The sequence below is a fragment of the Toxorhynchites rutilus genome, chromosome 2, assembly GCF_029784135.1.
Source record: "Toxorhynchites rutilus septentrionalis strain SRP chromosome 2, ASM2978413v1, whole genome shotgun sequence".
Lineage (NCBI taxonomy): Eukaryota > Metazoa > Arthropoda > Insecta > Diptera > Culicidae > Toxorhynchites > Toxorhynchites rutilus.
Window position 1 is genome coordinate 299,097,042 of NC_073745.1, and position 19,993 is coordinate 299,117,034.

General features: G+C 36.7%; 2 protein-coding genes across 2 annotated transcripts in view; one reads left to right on the top strand and one right to left on the bottom strand.

The window, feature by feature from the left end:
• The window catches only part of LOC129766997 (uncharacterized), a 75,452-nt gene that overhangs the window by 32,524 nt on the left and 22,935 nt on the right, over positions 1 to 19,993 (bottom strand). The window lies entirely within an intron of this gene.
• Positions 9,788 to 19,993, top strand: part of LOC129769368 (mucin-2) — a 51,593-nt gene continuing 41,387 nt past the window's right edge. The window contains exon 1 of the mRNA XM_055771598.1: positions 9,788 to 10,521. The gene's annotated coding sequence lies outside the window, so the exon portion shown is untranslated. The remainder of the gene's footprint in view (positions 10,522 to 19,993) is intronic.

A 19,993-nucleotide genomic window follows, 5' to 3' on the forward strand; every position in this document is an offset into this window, starting at 1 on the left:
CAAACTGTATGTTGAATTCGCTCGATTAATCTGCTTATCCCTTCTAAAACAAGGTCGTAAACGAGGAAATTTGGTTCGTTCGTGGTACAGTCGCCTTTCGACACAGGTGGTTGCGTGCGAAAGTTCTAGCTGTGACCCACTTTCGGTAATTTGAAAGGCTTCTCGCCTTCGAATTCCAGCAGCACAGGAAAAAGGAACCTGGCAGTGGTTTTTTCGGTATGATTTCAGTGATTAAGTGAGAACAGCGTGGTTGACTCAGATGACCTTTCACGGAGCCCCGGTATCAAGGCTGTGAATGGAGTGAGTAAGCGAGGGTGACGAGAATATTAATGTGCACAGGCGTTCTATTTTATGGAGATACGTTACTGAGGCGAAGTTTCACTTTTCTTGTTGTGTCTAGGATTCGTTTATTTCGAACGAAATTGATGAAAGTTACGATTTTCAGATTTTCAGAATTTTTTTGCTCAATTGCAAGTACAGAAGAACTATAGAATTGGGATACTCAGAAAAGTAAGGATTGATAAACAAAAATGTCATTTGACACTGAGGCGTTCGGTTTCCATTTGAAGGCATCAACCACGCGTGCCGGTAATGTGGCATATTTTTTTACATGATTTTCTCGAAATTATGCGATTTTTACTTACAGGATTTGCTCAAAATTACGCAATTTTTTCAAAAGCGATTTTTTAATGCGTGCAAGAAAAATTTCAAAAATTCATGACTTTTGAACTACTAGACCTACTAGACAGATGATCGACACCTTTTTTGAAAAAATACTATACCTGCAGAAAATTTGAATTCTGCTCTCGTTATTATTGATTGTATTCGTTTTTTATTGTTTTCATAGTCTCGGAACCAAAGGCGCTATATTCTTTTATATTTTTTCTGGAAAGCTGAGGATTTTTCACATAACATATGTCGAAACCAGAGAGGCGTTTTTCTTCGTTTCTGAGTTATGGTTTTTCAAATTTAACCGATGGTCCAAAAAATCTTTTTTCACGTTTTCTTCAAAAATGACTTTGTTCAAAAAATTATTACTTTTGAACTACTTGACCGATTCAGACGATCGATATATCAAATTAAAGCCAATTAGCAATTAGCTTTGAAAAAATTACACATTTGCCAACTCATTGAATTCTAGTCGCATACATCCAGTATAGTCGCAAAGAAATATTGAACGAAAACTGAAAACATATTAACTTTGAAAAATTATAACTTAAAAACGAAAAATAACACATCTCTGATTTTTGGATATGTATGTAAAAAAACCTCAGCTTTCAAGAAAAAATAAAAAATATAGCATTCTTGATCCCGAAACCATGTGAACTATAAAAAACTAATACAATAAATAATTACGAATCTTTTTTTTTCGCAAGTCTAATATTTTTCAAAAAAGACTATCTAATTTAAGTTAAATAATCATATGTTATGTGATCTTCTTCTTCTTGAATGGCGTTAACGTTCCCTGTGGAACTTTTGCCGTCTCAACGTATTCATTAACTAGCGTCGTTCATTAATACTTGGTTGAGATTTCTATGCCGAATAACACGCCTTGAATGTACTCTAAAGTGGCAAGCTCTAGAATACGCGTGACCACAGTGCAAGCCGGAAGAATTTTCTTTTGACGAAAAATCCCCCAACCAGAACGGGAATCGAACCCGAACACCCGGCATGATAGTGTGGGATGCTAACCACTCGGCCACGGGTGCACTTATGTGATATGTTATGTGAAAAATTCTCAGCTTTCCAAAAAAAAATATAAAAAATATAGCGCCTTTGATCCCGAGCTTTTTAACGAAATAAATGGTGTCTGGTATGGTATATGATGAAAAATTTGATATGTGGTCGATAGTGGTCGCACTTTGAGAATCCCTGCTTTACTCTATACCTAGATACCAGGTACCTAGGTACCTGAAACGGCTTAAGACACTGCAGTTCATAGATAGAGTCAACAAAGTGTTTCAAATTCCCTCCATCATTTATGTGAAAAATTCTCAGCTTTCCAAAAAATAAAATATAAAAAAATATAGCGCCTTTGGTCCCGAGACCATGATAACTATAAAAAACAAATACTATCAATAATAACGAAACAAAATTCAAATTTTGTGTAACTCTGGTATTGTTTAAAAAAAAGCTAATTGTCTTTAATTTGTAATGCCGATCATCTAAATCGGCTCAGTAATTCAAAAGTTATGATTTTTTTTAAAGTCATTTTTGAAAAAAGTAGAAAAAAATTATTTTTCGGACCACCCTAAAATAGAAATGGTCACCCTAACAAAAAATAAAAAATACGGTTTGCGACAAAGAATAAAATTTCCACTTTCCACGAAAATCTGTGAACCACTATATCGGTTTGGCATGGAATGGCTGTGTATATACAGGGTGGGCCATTTAAAGTGGAAGGATTTGTTTTTGCAATAGCAAAGTAAAGAAGTGGATTTTTAAATTTTTTTTTTAAATTCATTTATTTTGGTCCAAGGAGATTTGTTCTAACTACTTTTTGATTATGATATCTCGTAAATGACCGCCTCTGGCCTTGACCGCAAAATGTGCCCTTTTTTCGGCATTTTCCATCACTTTGCCCAATGTTTCGGCCGATATGGTAGCAATTTCTTGTCGGATATTGTCTTTCAGCGCAGCCAGGGTTCTTGGTTTACCAGTGTATACCTTAGATTTTAAATATCCCCATAAAAAAAAGTCAGGAGGCGTCAAATCAGGTGATCTCGGTGGCCAGTCATAATCGCCGTTTTTCGATATTAATCTTCCGATTTTGAATAATTTGGTCGTGGCAGCCGCTGTATGGCATGTAGCGCCGTCCTGTTGGAACCAGTAATTGTCCAATTCATTTTCACGAACAAATGGCAATAAAAAATCGGTTATCATTGTCCGATAACGCTCCCCATTCACGGTTACCGTTGCTCCATTTTCGTTTTCAAAGAAGTACGGGCCGATGACTTTATCGGCATAAATGCCACACCACACAGTAACTTTTTGGTCGTAAAGAGGTAGCGTTTCGATGAATTGAGGGTTTTCAGTAGCATAAAACCGACAATTTTGTTTATTCACTCCTCCATTCAAGTTGAAATGCGGCTCATCAGACATTATGATTTTTTGCCAATTTTTTGCCACGTTCATTTTTGGCCATTTCGATGGTCCATTTCGCAAAATCAAGTCGACGTGGTAAGTCAGATGGGTTAAGTTGTTGAGCCATTTGAATTTTATACGGAAACATTTTCAAATCAACACGAATTATGCGTCGGAGAGTGGTTCGAGCGATGCCTAACTCTTGCGAACGATGGCGACCTGATGTCGATGGAGTTTCTGCAACACTGGCTCGAACGGCATCAATATTCTCGTCGAAACGTCTTGGTCGTTGTCTGGACAGATGACTGGCATTACCAACACTACCAAACGATATAAATTTGGCATATAATTGACGTATAGTGTTGTCTCCAGGCGATGTTTTAACTTTATTTTTATTTTTCCACGCACGTTTAGTTAACACAATTGAGAAGTTATTTTGAATGTACAACTGAACAATTTCAGCGCGTTGTTTAGGTGTGTATTGTTCCATGGTTAAAATTGTACTGCAATGACGCTGTCATACGCTTACGCGGTATGACATTTGTTAATCTGACATCTCTGTCAAAAGTTATGGGGTTGCCAGATGCTTCCACTTTAAATGGCCCACCCTGTACAAGAAAACCTGTTTATGAGCGTTTCTTTTTGTGCGGTTTTTTTTTGTGAGATTTTTTTTCGGCGATATATGAAAAGAAGCATATTTGACGAAATTCTCGTCCATTTAGTTTTTTTCGATGGTTTATATAGCATGTTTGCGTATAAATTATCCACTTCTCAAATCATTCCCATCCTTCCATGAAATGCTCTAAGTTGCGCGTGACTTGTTGCTGTCAGAAACAAGTTTCGACATGCAACTAAAAGTAAAAAAAACAGCCACGCGCAACCGAAAAGGCAAACTGTCCCATCGCAAAGCAGAGAAACAAAAGGAAATTGAACAATGAACGGCGTGGATATGAGTTATTTTCTTGAGGGGAAACTTTTTTTATGCGGTCCCTATCCCCCGCACAAAAAAAGGGTTTGCCTGTATATATAACTAGCTGACCCGGCAAACTTCGTTCCGCCCAAAATGTTCTTTTTGTTATCAATACCTTCAAACATACACGCGAACGTTCATTGGTCCCAACGCAGAACTTTTGATTGATTGATCTCGTAATCGACCTTTTACAATTTCTTTACACTATAAATTTCCTAGTACTTCTACCAAAACTCCATATTGTAATATAAAATTATTTTCAGACACAATTCTCGTTCAAGATTTTTCAATCACTTGCAAATAACATGTTTCTCCCTTACATGGAATATATATTTGATGCAGGAAATAAACTAAAATTATGACATCTCAAATATGACGATTGCTTCTTCAAGTTTTGTGCTTACCCCTCGGGGTATGCAAAAAATTGTGTTTCACTTGTATGACAGCCTCTCCTTAAAGAGAGGGGAGTAGTGTCGAATCACCATAAAAACATTTCTTACCCCTTAAAACCTCCACATGCCAAATTTGGTTCCTTTTTCTTGCTTAGTTCTTAAGTTATAGAAAAATTTATGTTTCATTTGTATGGAGGCCCCCTTTAAAGAGATGGGAGGAGTGTCGAATCACCAACAAATGTTGTTCTTACCTCCTCCAGTTCTTACCTCCTAAAACCTTTACATGTCAAAGTTGGTTCCGTTTGCTTGCCTAGTTCTTGAGTGATGCAGAAATTTGTGTTTCTTTTGTATGGCAGCCCCCTTTAAAAAGAGGGGAGGAGTGTCGAATCACCATAAAAACATTTCTTACCCCCATAAACCTCCACATGCCAAATTTGGTTCCGTTTGCTTGTTTAGTTCTTGAGTTATGCAGAAATTCCTGTTTCTTTTGTATGGCAGCCCCCCTTTAAAAAGACGGGAGGAGTGTCGAATCACAATAAAAATATTTCTTAACTCCTATAACCTCTACATGCCAAATTTTGTTCTGTTTGCTCGATTAGTTTTATGAGTTTTGCAGAAATTTGTATTTATTTTGTATGGCAGCCCCCCCCCTTAAAGCGAGGGCAGGAGTGTCGAATCACCATGAAAACGTTTATTACCCTATAAAACCTCCACATGCCAAATTTGGTTCAGTTTGCTTGTTTAGTTCTTGAGTTATGCAGAAATTCCTGTTTCTTTTGTATGGCAGCCCCCCTTTAAAAAGACGGGAGGAGTGTCGAATCATGTTAAAAATATTTCTTTACTCCTATAACCTCTACATGCCAAATTTTGTTCTGTTTGCTCGATTAGTTTTATGAGTTTTGCAGAAATTTGTATTTATTTTGTATGGCAGCCCCCCCTTAAAGAGAGGGCAGGAGTGTCGAATCACCATGAAAACGTTTATTACCCTATAAAACCTCCACATGCCAAATTTGGTTCCGTTTGCTTGTTTAGTTCTTGAGTTATGCAGAAATTCCTGTTTCTTTTGTATGGCAGCCCCCCTTTAAAAAGACGGGAGGAGTGTCGAATCACAATAAAAATATTTCTTAACTCCTATAACCTCTACATGCCAAATTTAGTTCTGTTTGCTCGATTAGTTTTATGAGTTTTGCAGAAATTTGTATTTATTTTGTTTGGCAGCCCCCCCTTAAAGAGAGGGCAGGAGTGTCGAATCACCATGAAAACGTTTATTACCCTATAAAATCTCCACATGCCAAATTTGGTTCAGTTTGCTTGTTTAGTTCTTGAGTTATGCAGAAATTCATGTTTCTTTTGTATGGCAGCCCCCCTTTAAAAAGACGGGAGGAGTGTCGAATCACGTTAAAAATATTTCTTAACTCCTATAACCTCTACATGCCAAATTTTGTTCTGTTTGCTCGATTAGTTTTATGAGTTTTGCAGAAATTTGTATTTATTTTGTATGGCAGCCCCCCCTTAAAGAGAGGGCAGGAGTGTCGAATCACTATGAAAACGTTTATTACCCTATAAAACCTCCACATGCCAAATTTGGTTCCGTTTGCTTGTTTAGTTCTTGAGTTATGCAGAAATTCCTGTTTCTTTTGTATGGCAGTCCCCCTTTAAAAAGAGGGGAGGAGTGTCGAATCACGATAAAAATATTTCTTAACTCCTATAACCTCTACATGCCAAATTTTGTTCTGTTTGCTCCATTAGTTTTATGAGTTTTACAGAAATTTGTATTTATTTTGTATGGCAGCCCCCCCTTAAAGAGAGGGGAGAAGTGTCGAATCGCCATAAAAACATTTCTTACCCCCTAAAAGCCTACATGCCAAATTTAGTTCCGTTTGCTCGATTAGTTCTTGCGTTTTGCAGAAATTTGTGTTTATATTGTATGACAACCCCCCTTTAAAGAGAGGGGAGGAGTGTCGAATTACCATATAAACATTTGTTACCCCCTAAAACCTCCACATGCCAAATTTGGTTCCCTTTGCTTGCTTAGTTCTTGAGTTTTGCAGAAATTTGTGTTTCTTTTGTTTGGCAGCCTCGCTTTAAAAAAAAGGGAGGAGTGTCGAATCACAATAAAAATATTTCTTAACTCCTATAACCTCTACATGCCAAATTTAGTTCTGTTTGCTCGATTAGTTTTATGAGTTTTGCAGAAATTTGTATTTATTTTGTATGGCAGCCCCCCCCTTAAAGAGAGGGCAGGAGTGTCGAATCACCATGAAAACGTTTATTACCCTATAAAACCTCCACATGCCAAATTTGGTTCCGTTTGCTTGTTTAGTTCTTGAGTTATGCAGAAATTCCTGTTTCTTTTGTATGGCAGCCCCCCTTTAAAAAGACGGGAGGAGTGTCGAATCACAATAAAAATATTTCTTAACTCCTATAACCTCTACATGCCAAATTTAGTTCTGTTTGCTCGATTAGTTTTATGAGTTTTGCAGAAATTTGTATTTATTTTGTATGGCAGCCCCCCCTTAAAGAGAGGGCAGGAGTGTCGAATCACCATGAAAACGTTTATTACCCTATAAAATCTCCACATGCCAAATTTGGTTCAGTTTGCTTGTTTAGTTCTTGAGTTATGCAGAAATTCATGTTTCTTTTGTATGGCAGCCCCCCTTTAAAAAGACGGGAGGAGTGTCGAATCACGTTAAAAATATTTCTTAACTCCTATAACCTCTACATGCCAAATTTTGTTCTGTTTGCTCGATTAGTTTTATGAGTTTTGCAGAAATTTGTATTTATTTTGTATGGCAGCCCCCCCTTAAAGAGAGGGCAGGAGTGTCGAATCACTATGAAAACGTTTATTACCCTATAAAACCTCCACATGCCAAATTTGGTTCCGTTTGCTTGTTTAGTTCTTGAGTTATGCAGAAATTCCTGTTTCTTTTGTATGGCAGTCCCCCTTTAAAAAGAGGGGAGGAGTGTCGAATCACGATAAAAATATTTCTTAACTCCTATAACCTCTACATGCCAAATTTTGTTCTGTTTGCTCCATTAGTTTTATGAGTTTTACAGAAATTTGTATTTATTTTGTATGGCAGCCCCCCCTTAAAGAGAGGGGAGAAGTGTCGAATCGCCATAAAAACATTTCTTACCCCCTAAAAGCCTACATGCCAAATTTAGTTCCGTTTGCTCGATTAGTTCTTGCGTTTTGCAGAAATTTGTGTTTATATTGTATGACAACCCCCCTTTAAAGAGAGGGGAGGAGTGTCGAATTACCATATAAACATTTGTTACCCCCTAAAACCTCCACATGCCAAATTTGGTTCCCTTTGCTTGCTTAGTTCTTGAGTTTTGCAGAAATTTGTGTTTCTTTTGTTTGGCAGCCTCGCTTTAAAAAAAAGGGAGGAGTGTCGAATCACAATAAAAATATTTCTTAACTCCTATAACCTCTACATGCCAAATTTAGTTCTGTTTGCTCGATTAGTTTTATGAGTTTTGCAGAAATTTGTATTTATTTTGTATGGCAGGCCCCCCTTAAAGAGAGGGCAGGAGTGTCGAATCATCATGAAAACGTTTATTACCCTATAAAACCTCCACATGCCAAATTTGGTTCCGTTTGCTTGTTTAGTTCTTGAGTTATGCAGAAATTCCTGTTTCTTTTGTATGGCAGCCCCCCTTTAAAAAGACGGGAGGAGTGTCGAATCACAATAAAAATATTTCTTAACTCCTATAACCTCTACATGCCAAATTTAGTTCTGTTTGCTCGATTAGTTTTATGAGTTTTGCAGAAATTTGTATTTATTTTGTTTGGCAGCCCCCCCTTAAAGAGAGGGCAGGAGTGTCGAATCACCATGAAAACGTTTATTACCCTATAAAATCTCCACATGCCAAATTTGGTTCAGTTTGCTTGTTTAGTTCTTGAGTTATGCAGAAATTCATGTTTCTTTTGTATGGCAGCCCCCCTTTAAAAAGACGGGAGGAGTGTCGAATCACGTTAAAAATATTTCTTAACTCCTATAACCTCTACATGCCAAATTTTGTTCTGTTTGCTCGATTAGTTTTATGAGTTTTGCAGAAATTTGTATTTATTTTGTATGGCAGCCCCCCCTTAAAGAGAGGGCAGGAGTGTCGAATCACTATGAAAACGTTTATTACCCTATAAAACCTCCACATGCCAAATTTGGTTCCGTTTGCTTGTTTAGTTCTTGAGTTATGCAGAAATTCCTGTTTCTTTTGTATGGCAGTCCCCCTTTAAAAAGAGGGGAGGAGTGTCGAATCACGATAAAAATATTTCTTAACTCCTATAACCTCTACATGCCAAATTTTGTTCTGTTTGCTCCATTAGTTTTATGAGTTTTACAGAAATTTGTATTTATTTTGTATGGCAGCCCCCCCTTAAAGAGAGGGGAGAAGTGTCGAATCGCCATAAAAACATTTCTTACCCCCTAAAAGCCTACATGCCAAATTTAGTTCCGTTTGCTCGATTAGTTCTTGCGTTTTGCAGAAATTTGTGTTTATATTGTATGACAACCCCCCTTTAAAGAGAGGGGAGGAGTGTCGAATTACCATATAAACATTTGTTACCCCCTAAAACCTCCACATGCCAAATTTGGTTCCCTTTGCTTGCTTAGTTCTTGAGTTTTGTAGAAATTTGTGTTTCTTTTGTTCGGCAGCCTCGCTTTAAAAAAAAGGGAGGAGTGTCGAATCACAATAAAAATATATCTTAACTCCTAAAATCTCTACGTGCCAAATTTAGTTCAGTTTGCTCGATTAGTTTTATGAGTTTTGCAGAAATTTGTATTTATTTTGTATGACAACCCCTCTTCAAAGAGAGGGGAGGAGTGTCGAATCGCCATAAAAACATTTCTTACCCCCTTAAACCTCCACACAATTTGGTTCCTTTTTCTTGCTTAGTTCTTAAGCTATGTAGAAATTTGTGTTTCATTTGTATGGCAAAAAAAAGTTCAGGCTTTAAGCAATACAGGAATAAATAAATTAAAAAAATATATATTGTCATCGTTTTCAAAATGATTTGAAGTTATATCGAACATGAAAACAAATAGGAATCATTACAAAATGCAATATTGAAGTTCTAACGTATACCAAGATTGAGATATTACACTCATACCTTCGCATACGATGGCAATCACTTCCAAATTCTTAATCTGCATCAAGCTTAAGGCGAATTAAAAAAAAGTAACATATCTAAAGCGGCAAATTATAAACCATATACATCTGACAGTCACCAGGAGAGGTGAAAGAAAAAAAAACAGCAACATTATGGAAGGAACAACAGCAGCGACCAGCGATGTGATTCAGTGGATTTAACGTTTTGTCCACAGTCTACAGTTGAGCTGCAGTCGGGGCGCGCGCGCATACACAACTCGACATACTCAGCGCAATTTATTACCTCGGTAAGCCCGCCGTGTTTCAAAGAGTTAAAAGTTGGCAAGTAGTTGAGCGGACCGCGCGCTCACGCCTCGTTGAAGCCTTTCTTCCGAGCCGCCACACATCCTATTCAGTCTCGGTTCAGACGCGCTACGAGACACATCCATCTTTCTGGCTTCGGTCCACTCCTCCGAAATAAACGGGATACTGGTGTGTGATTTGTGAATTGTCGGAGGATATTGATTAACCTCTGGTCGTCTAGTGATCCGGACAACGGGTTTGAAGAAGTGTCGATATTTCACAAAAAAATTGTTAGAATGTGATATTGTGCTGTTCCAAGGTCGGAACCATAGATTGAACGTGTAAGATAAAAGCCGGAACGAAGTTGCAGCGAAACGGTTTGCTTCGAACGAAAGGAAACGTTGGAAAGAAGTTTAAACATGTCTGACAGTAGTGATAGTGATTAGTGAAGAAATGTGAGAGCGCGAAATATATCCAAAGAAAGTGTTGTACTATATAAAACAAGAGAAAACCATCAAAGAAAAAAAAACTCCTCACGCCAACAAATAAGCTCCCTTTGTTATTACCTGTCAGCGGCATCGTCTAAAGTGCATTGGCCTCCTCCTTTAGGCCCCGAGATCGGCAACCAAGAGCCCTTGCCAGGCAAGAATTTGGATTTTCTTCATTTGCGCCTTAAATCGGGTGAGTATACGTCTCAAAGAAAGTCATACGCACATCGGACAATTGACTCGCGCTATCCCGCCGCTATCCATCATTTGCTAGGTAATGTGGTTCTTCTCAGAAGGCCATGCCGCCGAGAAGGGCGACGAATGCGCTTAGCTGAAAGCCAGTCCAAGCTTGGCTTAGCTTAGCTAAGAGATCTTGGCGCGAAGAATTTTTACCAACAGTCATCGTCTTTTGCGCCATTGCGGTGTGCCTACATGAACGCATCGTGAGCTTGGATTTCATTGATGTGGGCAAATGAATTATGTGTAGCAATTACGAGCGCGCGCGTAGCAATCGTGGCACTCGTTCGAACGAACATTAGAGCATTGTGTGTTGGGTGAAGGCGCAAACACATCCCAGGTGGGTTGCGCAGCGTGATATTCTCACCTTTGAAAGGTGCATACACATTGATTTCTTACAGTCTGTGCTGATTCATGAATTTCATAGCCGCCGCGCGGAACACTTCGTTTTGTGGGAAATCAGCGTAATATATTTCGTTCGGATTGAAAGTACAGTTCAGGTACTGAAAAGAAGCCAATGTAAGAACATGATCAGAGTCGAGTGAAACATGGTTCATACCGTGAAAGTCTGCAATCTTAGATAAAATGCAATGCTGGTAATAAATATCGAAAACAGTGATTTCGAAAAGAATAAACATGACTTAGTGAAGCTAAATGTTCTTGGGACATGTATTTCGATTGCAATTGCCACTAAACATATATTATGAAACACATTTTGAAAATTTGTAACAATTTTTCATCTATTTGCTGCTGTTTTTAAGTGTCAATTGCTTCTGATAAGAATATTTTGTAATAAATTCTATCGAACACGGCGAAAGAAAATTTTTATTTTGGATAAGCATTTAGTTTTGTACGAAACTCACTGTCTCGCAAGAAAAGATAAAGCCAGATTCTCATCCTGTACACCTTAAATTGAATAAACTCAAATAAGTGCAATGTTAATTCAATCGCATACAAAACAATAATATTAAAATTTTAATATTAATATTAAAAATTCTTGCATTTCTTCATGGAAGCTCCTTAGAATTTCCGTGAAAATGGATGCTTCCGATTTCAATAATTACTGGAATGTTGTCTCGGATGCGATTGACCTGCAGAGTGTGGACGACACGCACACCTATGATAATGGAGCAATTGTAAAAAAAATTGATTCTAACAAGTTCTTATATACCTCTAATACTTGGGAGCAAGAGACCCCTTTCCTAGAATTAAATGATGCCTCAGAACCCTATAGCCAAATTTAATTAAAAACTTTATATAATCTTCTTATCAAAATTCAACAAATTGAGTAAGTGTAATTAATAATTGTTTATACCAGGGGTGGTCAAACTTTTGGACATTGCGGGCGACTAATCGTTCAAATATTAGGTTGCGGTTTACCAACGTTGACTGTATCAAAAAGTTATTAGAAAATGTATTTAGTACTAGAAGATAGAACAAAGTTTCAACCCTCCTGTACTCTCGCGCAAGATCATAACTCGTATAACTCATACTTATTTCTGTAATTTTACTATTGTGTATTTTTAGGCGTTATTGGTGTTTTTTTAAAGTAAAAAAGATATAAATAAATGTGAAAAATCTAGAAAATTTTTCCAGTTTCAATAGTCATTTAACTCAGTTTCCTCATAACAAAATTATTTATTCTCGATCTGTGAGACCGTATGCTCGAGTATAAGAGGGTTAATTAAAGGAAAGGAATTCATACTAATGAATATTTAATGATAATTTTTTTATAAAATAAAAATAATTATTGGTTACTAACTAACGGATAACTTATACTTTATTTTCTGTAAAGTCTTATCAATTAATATGTGTTTTTTTTTTCATTTCAAGGGAATTGCATTTATGACATACAATTTGCATTCGCAACATGTATTTATTTTTCATTAAACGACACCCAAGATGATTATTATATTCCTCAATTACCAAGAGGTATAAGAAATAGAGATGAAACGGATATCCTGTAACTATCCGGCTAGATACCGAGTATTAGAAAAAAAAAAGTTAATGATTTTTCATTAACACAAGATAATTTTTTTTTCAAAATTAGAGTGATTCTTACTCATAAGATTAATTCATTAGGATATTACATTTATTATAGTGTTTTGAAACGATCGATTACGCTTTGCTCCGTACGTTCAAAGAACAGTCTTTTACTATAAACACTACTGCAAGGAGCTGAAAGATAAACTGTAACGAACCTTTCGAATTAAGTGTACCGTAAACCGGGGGCAAATTGAACACTATTTTCAGAAAAATGTTATTTTGAAAATCAGTACTGGTGCTAAGGTCACAAAACGATATGGAAATTTATTTTCAAAAAATCCTTAAGCGTTAATTTGAAAAATTTTTAGCGGGTAATTTCAAAATGTAGCATCGGAGTGAATTGATCAATCTATGCGTCTATGCGACATCCGATTCGATATGATTCGGTTCTGGTAATTCGTGGTGCTTTTTTGTAAAATAGCTTTTTCACACTTGTTTGAATAGTAATTACAAGTATTTGATTAACTATTCAATTCAGGAAGTATCGACTAGAAGGAAATCAATATGTTGAGCGTCTATGAATGCTTTGATGTTTTGAAACTGAGCCTCTTTGCCATTGTTAAAAATGAAAATTCAGAAAAATATGTTCATGCAATTTAATAAGTGATTCTTTGAGAGCCAATGACAAAAAGAACCTGATTATTAATATTAATGATTATTGAACATGTCAGATTAAAAAAGTTTGAAATTAAATTGCATAATACCTCGGAATATTTATTTTTGTTTTCAGTAATACGTTTGATAAATTTCACTCCGGTGATCAATTTGCCCCCGGATGACGGTACTGCTTGGATTTGGATTTAGATTTTGATGACCACCAAACGTAAGGAACGTGATTGCGATCGATTTGAATTGTTTTCGCATTACAGTCGATTTCGTATGTGATGGAATTTTTTAAATGGAAACTGACTATCATTTCCATTTACCACTTCGTTGAAATTGTGCCAAAAGATATCTTGAGCTTCGCGTGTGAGATTTAATTCATTTTCGTCTCTTTTGCTTCGTTTAATCATCCCTGAAGACAGTTCCAAATCTAGAATGAAAATAGTTGATTGATTTTCTCTGCTTATTTGAGTTCGTAGTTTGTACTCTTACTCGGCTAGTATTAAGATTATTTCAATATATCCACAAAAAATCATAATTGTAATAGAAAATCCTTGACAGAACAAAAACTGTTCAATATTCCATGCAGAAAACTTGATACTCTGTTAGGGAATATTCATTCTATATGGAAAATTTAATCATAGTTCCTTATTTTTCTGTAAAAATGCATTTATTACTACCTAAAATATAAACCTCTATTTGCTTCATGTACACATGCAGTTTCTTCGTGTTTCGTATTTGCAAATAAAAAGTCGAATATCCGGTCGTCCGGCCTCGAAGCTTGCCAGTCATCCAGTATCCGGTCAAACAACTATCCGTTTCATCACTAATAAGAACTATCTATCGGAAATATTGGTCCTTATTATGTAAATTGAATCGAACGGTCAATTCGATCTCTATAACTATCCCACCAAGCAAATTTTCTTATTTTGTAAATCGATAGAATCTTATCGAATCGAGTTCTTCCTCGAACGTCATGACATGACGAATTGCATATTTCGAAATGTTGAGCTAACGAGTAAAATTCTGTTCAACTAGACTCTATAATAGGGTCGTTCTATTCGTGACTATATTTCTTGAAACAAATTGGCACAATTAATTCACATTGCATTGCTTATTTGTCAAATAAAAATAATAATACTTCATTAAAACTCGCATTCGCCGTCTTCAAAGGCGAAGTTCTCTCCAAAAAAATAGTTTTTCCTGATTCTCGAAACCTTATGCTGGATGTGTCCAGAATTTTCAATCGGTCATTTAGCAAATGATATGCTTGGAGAAAAAATTGTTTCTACTGACAATTTTTTGTTTCATTACAAGTTATGATCGAACTGGATGTGTTAATAAAAAATAACTAACAATTTAGAAAAAAAATATTAAAACCGAAACAATAATGAAGATATATCTATTCTTATAATTAATTTTGGAGGTGACACTATCATAGACCAGCTGGCGGGCACCTAAGAATACCTACACGGGCGACCGGTAGACCGCGGACTACCGTTTGGACATCCCTGGTTTATACAAATCGCTTACAAATACTAAAGAAGGTACTAATGTTTGGAAAAAAAACTTGTGTTGTTTATTCTTTTATAAGGCCGCGGTAAATATATTGCCACTGGAGTGCGTGCGATTTTGCACAGGGGCCGTGCCGTGCCAAACAAAAATGGCACAGAAATGGCGTGCCATGGCACGGGACATGGCACAGTGGACATCCATACTTTAAGGGGTGACTCTCGAAAAAAACATTTATTTTGCATTTTTGGGAAGCTTGTGTCCTCAGAAATGTTGTCCTGAAAGAATTGTTCGATATTTGATTTCGTTGGAAAGTTACAGCCGAAAGTATAAGATCACCTAAAGGGATATATTAAGTATTATTGTGCGAATTTTTTAACGTGTTTTTCTCGAACCATGTTTTTTCAGCTGGTCGTATCGATTTCTCAGGATGTGAAAATGAATTATCTAAATCCTTACATAGCCGCTTTAATATCTCATTTTTTCGATTTTTTATGAGCTTATAAACTGCGATTTATCATGAAAAATAACTCATTTTTAGCAAAAATGGTCGCCATTCTGGCAATTTTCGGAAATTCTAAAAACCCCTATGTAATGCTCTAGGTATTGTCCTGAAATTTCAAAATATTTATCGTTCTGCGGCACCCCGTTGCTTCAGAACCGAAACTACCAGTAAGGTATCCAGCTGTCAACAACGTTATAATCATTACGAAACTTCGATAAAAAGTACCCTCGTTATAACGTGCCTTCGATTTAACATCACTAGATATAACATACATTTTACCTCCATATAACGTACACATTTTCAAAGTGTGAAGGAATAATTTTTTAAATATTTTTTTTCTGAAAGAACAATAAATTATCTGTATTTTAAAACTAGAACATTTCTCGTATCTTTAACCAATCCCGAAATACAACTGGTTTTGTGATTCCGGATTCTAAATGAATGAAGCTTTAATCAACAGTACGAAGGAATACATCATGAGAAAGTCTAGCTTCGTCTTTTAGTTGAAGTTATTAATCAACCTTATCCAAACAGCAACACAATAAAATAATACAAGTTACGTTTCTGAGTTCTTTATTATGCTTCGATATAACGTACAATTCGATACCACGTACAATTTTGAAAGTGAAATGTACATTATATCGCAGGTACCCTGTATATGTTTTCCTTGAAACTATCGATCTTCGTGTGTAATTGTCCCTATATCCTTATACCCTCCTTCTCTTCCATTGCGAGCAATTTGCCCCCTTGCTATAAACAGTAAAATAAGTTGAAATGTAAATATACAATAGATATACGAATAGATTTAAGAATTGAGTATGCTCTCAACATATCCCATCCTTTTCCACAAAAAATATGTCACCCTTCTATACTCGAGTCCACCGCGAGTAATCGGTTTTCCACCTTAACAGTTCGGCTGAAAAGTAATTCAATATTACTCACTGATAAAAAATCTCAGCCAAATCGGCCGAGTAGATCCTGAGATATCGATATCACCAGCTGGAAAAAAATTGTTTCAAGGAACCCGTTTAAAAATTCGTACAACAATACTATATCCCTTAAGGTGATCTCATACTTTTAGCTGCGACTAGTGATCCTGTTTCAATTTATCGATTAATCGCATATTGACAACAAAAACCGTGCAGCAGTAGATGTTCGGGTTTTGTTGTTCTCTAAATCTTATATATATATAAAAATGGAGTGATGTCTGTCTGTCTGTCTGATTCTTATAGACTCGGAAACTACTGAACCGATCGACATGAAAATTGGTATGTAGGGGTTTTTGGGGCCGGGGAAGGTTTTCGTGATATTTTGAGACCCCTCCCCCCTCTCTAAGGGGGGGCTGCCATACAAATGAAACACAAATTTCTGCATTACTCGAGAATTAATCAAGCAAATGAAACCAAATTTGGCATGTGGAGGTTTTAGGATGCAATAAATGTTTCTATGGTGTTAAGATACTCCTTCCCCCTCTCTTAGAAGGGGCTGCCGTACAAATGAAACACAAATTTTTGCATTACCCGAGAATTAATCAAGTAAATGGGCGGGACGAAGTTTGCCGGGTTAGCTAGTTTTAAATAAATTGACCGAGGCAAACTATTGGTTCGCTCCCACTATTGATTGCGCGGTAATTGTTAGATCAATAATCGAATTTTGCAGTCGATATTCGATTAATCGAATAGTCAATATTCGTCAGTATTCGATTAACTAAATACTGACTAATCGCTTCGTGTACTGACTACAAAATAACCAATAACACCAATGACAAATTAAACACAAATTTCTACATTACTCGGGAATTAATCAATCAAATGAATCCAAATTAAGCATATTGAGGTTTTAGGGTGCAATAAATAATTCTATGGTGGTTAGACTCTCCACCTCTTTCTCTAAGGGAGGGCTGCCATACAAATGAAACACAAATTTCTGCATAACTCCAAAACTAATCAAGCAAATGGAGCCGAATTCGGCATGAGAAGGTTCTAGGGGACACGAAACATTCCTATGGTAGATAGACACTCCTCCCCTGCCTCTGAAAGAGAGGGGGCTGCCATAGAAATGAAACATAAATTTCTCGAGAACTCGAGAACTCGAGAACTAATCGAGCAAATGGGACCAAATTTGACATATGGAGGTTTTAGGGATCTATAAACGTTTCTATGGTGGTTCGACACTCCTCTCTCATCTCTAGGAAGCACAAATTTCTGCATAACTCGAAAACTAATCAATCAAATGGAGCCAAATTTGGCATGTGAAGGTTTTTGAATATGAGAAATGTTTCTATGATGGTATGACACCCCTCCCTTCTCTGAAATGGAGAGGGGGTCCCGTAAAAATAATACACATATTTCAACCAAACATGACAATTTAATTTTTTTCTACTGTGATAAAACGCACTCCTATATCTTCTTCTATCTATATAAATAAAAATGGATCACCGCATGTGTTGATAAGAGCAAGACTCGAGAAAGGAATTGTCCGATTCAGGGCTGTCTTTATTCTATAATATTTTACGTATCAAACATTTATTCCATGTAACGGATAAACATGTTATTTGCAAGTTATTGAAAAATCTTGTACGTGAATGTGATAACGAAAAATAAATTTTGGGCGGGACGAAGTTTGCCAGGTTAGCTAGTTTCCAATAAAGCGGAAGCGGATGTAACAAAAAATTACACTTAACCCAAAAACTGCACAACGCCTACCAAACAAGATATCTCTTCAGCCATTCCATGCCAAACCAATATAGTGGTTCTCAGATTTTCGTGAAAATTGGTTGTTTTGTTCCTTATCGCAAAATATTAGACCCATATTTCTCATTTTCGTGTTAGGATAACTATTTCGATTTTAGGGAAGTCCGAAAAAATATTTTTTCCCCATTTTTTCCAAAAATTACTTGTTTCAAAATCTTATAACTTTTGAACTATCAGACCAATTCAGATGATTAAGATATCAAATTAAAGCCAATTAGCTTTAATTTAATAATATATTTAAAAAAATCTATTTTAGAAACATACTACACTTTAAAAAAAAATGAATATTGTTTTTGAAATTAGTGATTGTATTTGTTTTTTAATAGTTTACATGGTCTCGGGAACAAGCTATATTTTTCATATTTTTTTCCTTTAAAGCTGAGATTTTTTTCTCACAACATAACCAAAAATCAGAGATGTATTTTTTTCGTTTTTGAGCTATGACTTTTCAAATTAACATGTTTTTAGTCTTCATTTAACATTTCTATGCAACTAGTCTATTATTTATTATTTATTCATCGTGTTCGAGAGTATCGTACAGACTGGTTATACTTATAATATATTCATAATCCTAGCTTTAAAACAATCTTTAGTCATGTTGAAATAAAAAAATTGGCAGACATTGTTGAAGGCTCGGAGGCAGGAACTTAATGGGTTATTGTAGCCATAACATGTTCTATGTCCGGGAACAGCAATTAATGTGGAGAATCGAAGCTGACGTTGAGGAACGTTTATTGGAATATGCAGAAGAAGATCTGCACAATCGATGTTTTCACTGAGGATATCTAATACAATCAGTCGTTGCATCTTCAGTCGCCTTGCCGTGAGCAATTCCAAGTCGATTAGACGACAACGTTCCGAGTAATGGGGAAGATGGGCGGGGTCATTCCACGGGAGACGCCGCAATGCAAAGCGAATAAAACATTTCTGTACACGCTCAATACGTACAATCTCGGAAACGTGATATGGGGCCCAGACCGGTGCAGCGTACTCTAAGTTGCTCCTCACTAAACTACAGTACAAAGCCTTTAATGCATATACGTCGGTGAACTGTGACGCATTTCGACGTAGAAATCCCAGGATAGAGAATGCTTTGGAGGTGATAGCACAGATGTGATCGTTGAAACGTAGCGTAGAGTCCATGATAACACCCAAGTCACGGATAGAATGTACGCGATCCAAGGAAAAAGTGTCGATGTTGTATTGGTAGTTTATCGGCTCGTAGCAACAACGAAAAGTGATCACCTTGCACTTACTTGTGTTCACACACATGCCGTTGTCTTTGCATCACTGCGCTAGAGAATCGATATCGGCCTGCAAGCTGCAATGTGCCTCAGTTTCCTCACCGTAAGAACGCCGAAGGGTTCCGTTTCATATCAGATTCAAGCCTCTGCTGGTAGGCCCTGTAGATGTTCTTTACAAGATCCTTATAATATGTTTCCACGATGCGAAGAGATTCACGGTTTTCGTTTGATTTATTGATAAAGAATCGTTTGCGGGCTTTACGTAGTTTGTTTAGCAGCCTTCGCAACTCTGCAGTCCACCAAGGCTTCCTGGTGTTCCTATTAATAGAAAGGTGGCGGCGGGGCACATTCGAATATATTAGGCTGTCAAAAAAGTCCTGCGGTATTTCCGCGAGGTGTCGTTGTAAGCGCGTAGTTCTAGTTGTATTCATTGTATCGAGTCATACTATAGATTGTTGGAAAGGTATTTTTGCGCGCTATAATATAGTCCTTGACAGTGTTTTGTTTGGTTAAGTCGTTCGTGAGTTATAGTGTCGCAAATATGGAGCAAAATAAAGAGAAAATCCGACATATTTTACAGTACTACTATGACAAAGGCAAAAATGCATCTCAAGCTGCCAATAAAATTTGTGCAGTTTATGGACCCGATACAGTTTCCATTTCCACCGCACAACGATGGTTTCAACGTTTTCGTTCTGGTGTAGAGGTCGTCGCAGATGCGCCACGCTCCGGAAGGCCTGTCGTCGAAAATTGCGACAAAATCGA